The following is a 6,193-nucleotide window of genomic DNA, read 5'->3' as shown; positions in this document are numbered from 1 at the left end:
GGTAACAGATTTGCAGAGAACTTATGGCCTAATAGTTCGATTTTTCCTTCTTGCAAAACTTTATCTATGTTCACAGAATTTCCTTCTGCTGTTTCGACCGTAAAAATCTGCCTAAGAGGGGTTAAGGGTAGCTTAAGAGCTTGGCAAAATGAAGTATTAATAAAACTTTGGTTCGCACCAGAGTCAAATAATACTTTTGCAAACACGTCGTGAACTAGGAACGTACCAGCTATCACGTCTGGGATGAGTTCGGCTTCTTGAGTGGTCAACTGAAATGCTCATACATTCTTCTTGGTTGCTCCCTCAGCCGTTTTAGCTTTATTGTCTGCTGGTTTAGCTAACTTAGGACATTCAAATTGGAAATGTCCCCTTTCTCTGCAGTTATAACAAATTCTTGTTTTCCTTCTGCAGTCTTCTTCACGATTTCCTCTTGCCTTGCAAAAATTGCAAATTATATTGCATTGTCCATAATGTTTCTTTTTGCAATTTCTGCAGAAAGGCGGTGATGAGGATTGCCCTGTTCCTCTTTTCTTAGTATTACCCACACGAAATCCCTAGGTAATCTTTTGATCTAATTCCTTCTTGCGATCTTCTTCTCTTGTGCGCACCAGTTCATCTGTTAGGGTATTAGCTAATTCCACAGCATCGTCAATAGTACGAGGTCTCGCAGCTTTAACGATGTTACGGATTTCACTAATTAAACCCCAAATGTAACGGGAAATGAGTACCGGTTCTGGCGAAGCCAGTGTTGGCACTACTCTCGCGTATTCAAAGAATGTCGAAGTATAACCACGACAATCTACTCCCGTCATACGATGATTTAGGAACTTATTTGCCATTTGATCTTTTTCATATTCGGGACAAAATTTTCTTTCTACAAGACTCTTAAATTCTTCCCAGCTCATGGCATAGGCTACTCTTCTACCTTTTGCCTGTAATACTGTGTTCCACCATTCTAGTGCCCCTTCTTTGAACAGATTTGAGGCATACATGACTTGATCCTCTTCGGCACATTTGCTTATTGCAATTACTGCTTCGGTTTTCTCTAACCAACGCAGTGTTGCAGTTGCCCCTTCGTTACCTGCAAATTCAGTGGGTTTGCAAGCAAGAAACTCTTTGTAAGTGCAACCAGGTGTTGCAGCTTTCATTTTCTTAGGAAGTGGGACTTGTCAAGAATCATTATCATGATTGTCATGATTGCTTCCTCCGTTTACACTATGGCTAAAATTGTCTTCCTGAGTACGTTTACTAGGAATGATTTGTTGTGGTTCAACAGGGTTCCTAGCAGCAGCCAAGATTGCTGGAATAGCATTGGGTATCCCCTGAGTAATGATATTTTCAATATCTTGTCTAGTCATATACTGATTTTCCTGGTTTTGCTCAGATTGGTTGTCTTCATTGACTGGCTCATTATTAACGTTTTCCATCTGATGATTTTTATAGATATATAAACTTATTAGTATCAAGTAGTTGCAATTTCAGTAAAACAATTGCACATAACCACATAAGTTTATCACAACACATTTATAGCCAAAATTGTCGATTCCTCGACTTCTATTTTGTTTTATAGATTCTATAGGCATCCGTACACACCGTATCTTACAAGGTTTTATTGCCCATTTTACAGATTTTTAGTTTACTATTAACACTATTATACAATATGCTTTCCCGACTTCACTATTCCGTTGGTTGCCTAACAGTTCTAGTAACGATGCTCCCTCTCATCGTACTTCCAAGATAGTTGTTCCCCCATTTCCCTGATCCTATTACCTGTACCTATCAGTTCTTCACCGAACTGACGGAGTTCGGCTAGGTTTTCATCACTCATGGGAGGATTGGGGATTGGTTCTGGATCGAATTGAGGAAGGAAAGTGTAGGGATTATTAACTATGCTTTGGAATTGCCAGTCGTTTGTCCACCATTCTTCCATTTTGCCAAATGGTCGTGTGTGGATTAAAGGGTCCGGAATAGCTGGTTCTAAGGTTAAGGGAAATTGGACTATGTTTTGGAATTGCCAGTCGTTTGTAATACACAACGCAAGAATCGGTTACAACATTTGATTACACACTAAGTTTTAATGAACTGGCACTAGTATTCCAAAATTTGTTTGTCCCTTGCTAAGCATGCTTCTATGTACAGTTATATCCGATCAACAAAACTTGAAACACATTCGTACTCCCCTTTATTCTTCTTAAGTTTTACCTGAAAAGCATGTTAAGTTTGAACGGTTAACTACAAATAGTTGGTAAGTTTCACTGTTTTAGTTTGTTTCACAATTCAGTTTGAACCGATTGATTATATATGTATGACATGAAATTATACTAAGCCCACAAGTGAAACCTTGACTGTTCACAAGTGTCGTGTCCCACAACCGACACCTCAGCACTTTACCACCCCAAGTGGCTATGTCTAACACCACATAGTGTGTTCACAGAAAGTGCATGGACATGTGCAATTGCAGTAGAACCCATGGCATTCGTGCCAGCTCAATTGGGTGTGTCAGACCAATAGTACTATTCACACATCCACCGGCATATAGTTGATCACTCGTGTTTGTGGGGACTTTTCGTGTGTTAGTATAACTCAGATAATTTATATCACAACATGTATGTATGTACAAGTATGTATGTATGTATGTAACATGCATTTTACCCCAAGTAAAACAATAAAACAGTTTGAAAGTGGGGTAGTGAAAACTTACGTAATAAGTAAGCACAGCAGTCAAGCAAGGTATATGTGTTAGTGTTTCATTACTTCAGTCCTGGTATCAGATAGTGTTGGGTTAGTTACCGAAAACAGGGTTCCGGTCGGGAATCGTTGTAACCTGGGTTCGGATGGGAAAATTCATCCGAGAATTGACCTATAGCATAACAGTAGAGTTGTGGGTATTATCTTAGTGTCAGATTTTAGTTTGGTTTCCGGGCACCGTTTTATGTGGCGGTCAACGTCGCTTGTTTTAAATGTTCGGAGAATGGCATGATCATAAGAAATGTACTAACGAGTTGTCCATTAATATTTATTAACTTTATATTAAGGGAGTTCGGTTGTTTGGGAATCCCAAGTTGCCCAATTCTAAGTTTCCGTTTTCGCCGTCGGGAAATCGCCCGAACTGGCGTGTAATGTACCCCATGTATCCATTTTGTCTCAGAATAGTCCAGAATGACTCTGGTGTTCCATTTATTGCCATTTTAGTCTTTGGTCAGTTCGTAGTTCCGGCATGTTCGTTATGCGTTTACAGTTGACGGTTTTGTATAAAATAATGAGATTTTTAATCCTAAAAATCATTACTCAATGGATATATGTTATAAAATTCTGAAAATTTCTATATTAATTGGTAAAAATATATAGAATTCTGGAAAAATATTTTCAGAATTTATGAAACCAATTTATTAATTTTAATTAATTCGGGAAAAACTGTATTTTAACGGAACAAATTGCGCCCAACTTGATCCATCATTCAAAAATTCCCAAAAATTCATAGAATGTCCAGGAACGTTCTGGAAAAATTTGATATTTTTTCTAAATTCATCATACCGTGTTTTCCGGCTACCGAAACTTCGCTACAACGCGATTTTTGAAACCCAAGTGAAACTCAGTCAATGATCCCCAAAAATTTCATCGATGTTCTTTGTATTAAATTCAACATCCATGTAATATTTGGTTATTTATTGAGTTCGTTTAGTATTTTATCTGCATTTAATCCTTTAAAACAGTTAAAAATTCGCCAAAAATTACCAAATATTCAGAAAATTCTAAAATTTTAATCGAGTCTTTTTTTTCCCATGTATGATCACCATGCCAATTTTCAAGTATAATGGATACCCACGGACAAAGTTATGCTATAAACAATTTTGTATATCCTATATTCGTTTTTCGTAAGTTATACCTAGCGGTTCGTGCGTTTTCAACCAACTCTTGTGCTTCCAGATGTGAAATATCCTTATGTTCAGTACCTATATACCATAAACAACACAAATATGCATTTGCTCATGTCAATCAAGCCTTAAATCCGTTCTTTTTCGGTTAGAGATTGTTTTGTCCGAATTTTGTCGAATAAGTCGAAATTTCGATCCCTAAACATTCTTTTTCCAGCATTAAACAGCATACACAACTTTTTATACATAACCCCGACCTTGAACAGCCCTCATGGCCAACTTTCAAAGTGTTTATAGTTTAGAACAAAGTCTTTTTCTTATGTTTTGAAAAAAAAAAAAACCACTATAAAAATCATCATAAAATTCATGTTAGCTTTGATCTTTGGTTAACTCTCGTCCAGATTAGATGTATGAAATGTATGGGGGTTATGAGAAGTAATGAAATAAGTTTGCAAAGAATAAAAGGCATTTTATGGACTTATTTCATGTATGGCGGCAAGGTACAACACTTTAGAAATTTCTAGGAGCTCCATTGACTTGGTCAACATTGAAAATTGTATTTTTAGATAACCATTAGCTGCCATATAATGTTTAGGATAAACATCAGGCATTAAACGCGCCTGCGGTTCGTTAAACAGACTCTTTTTTCGCCCGTTTTTCGCGCGGATTTGAACGGTTTTGAAAACCGAACCCACCGACAATGAAACCGGTACACTTTGATATTTTGACTTAGAACCACTTGTATTTATGTTAAATAAGTGTTTTTAGGCTTGACTAATTGTTCGTTGCATGTTTGGTTGTTTCCAGTTGCTAAAATCAAAGACGTCCCACTAACCGGAAGCTTCTTTGTTTAACGTGCCAACTACCTGTTAAGGCCTCAAATCTTACGTTATGGTCTAAATATCATGTTCATATTTCCGTGCCCTTAGAATCGTCTACAGCACTATCGTTTGTATCCAATTCGGTATTATTCGGTTTGTGCACTGTTAAATGGTAAGATTCCGTTTAACAGGTTTTTAACACACTAAGGCATCTGGATCGCATTGTTTGTCTTTATTGATCATGTACTACCCATAACGTAACCTCGGATTCATCCGAGTCATGTTTGTTATCGTTTCGTGAATCGTGTAAGCTGAACGTACAATTAGGGTTAAAGACACAATTAGGGTTTACCTGGTTTTGCCGAGGTTGTCACAAATACTTTATAGACAAAATACATTTAAAATTACAAATTAACCTGGATAATGCACTGTCTTTTCACTATGCCATAGGTTCAGCAAAATAAAAACATGAATCCAAAACAGTTGAAGGAGGTCGAAAAGAACATAGCCTTGTAGAATGGCTTGATAAGTGCCTGCAATGCGTTCATTACTGGTCTATTGAATGCATGCAATTGATTCGAATGAGATGAATCATTTCAATCCTGGAAATGTTGAAGAGATGATATTAACTTGACAACGCCTATGGTTGTATGAAGGAGTAAGAACTTTGTTGAATAGTATGGGATTCACACGTGGGGTGATAAACGTTCTAAGCCTATGAGTCCTGACAAGTGTTTGCTTCAGTGTTATAATTTCCATGTATGTATCAAAAGTTAACACTAAAGTTGTTAGTGCATTTTGGTGTGTCTGTCATTATTCCAATAGGCTAGTGTTAGTTGTATGCTAAATACATATGTTAAACGATTGAACGGGAATCCAATCGCTAGGGAATGTTAGCGATTGGAAGGCCATTCGCTAAATGGGTTAGCGAATATCTCTCATTCGCTAAGATGAGTGCAGTTCCTTATATATATGTGTGTGTGTGTGTGTGTCAGTTTAGACGTTTAGTTTGAATATACACAGAGATGAGAGAGCGAATGTAGCGAGTGTGTTTGTGTGTATAAGTTTGAGAGGAGATTATAGTTGATCTCCCAGTCTTAGTCTTTATTGATGTACACTTATTCGGTATAATCGAATCAATGTTGATTTCCTTAATGTCTACATACCGATTAAAGTGTTCTATTTCAAACTTATTTTTGGTATCAAATTCAATCTGTCTTTGAAAATCTCGATCCTACAGAAACCTCAAACAACGTCTAAAGCTAACGATGTGGTCATAAACGCGTCTAAAGTTATCACAGTGACAAAGGAAGAATGGGTGGTGCCTTTGTAGCTTGCCAATGGTTATTCAACTATGTATGGCATAGTGTGTATGTTATCGTTTATAGTAAAGTATTACGTTTTGTTTCATTGTGTATATTTATATGATGTATTGATGTGCTTGATGTGATCTTAATTATACATGTTTTTCATAAATATTTAGCAGGTTTTTAGTAC

The sequence above is a fragment of the Helianthus annuus genome, chromosome 3, assembly GCF_002127325.2.
Source record: "Helianthus annuus cultivar XRQ/B chromosome 3, HanXRQr2.0-SUNRISE, whole genome shotgun sequence".
NCBI classification, from domain to species: Eukaryota; Viridiplantae; Streptophyta; class Magnoliopsida; order Asterales; family Asteraceae; genus Helianthus; species Helianthus annuus.
The sequence above is the reverse complement of the archived record's forward strand: the minus strand, read 5'-3'. Positions refer to the sequence as shown.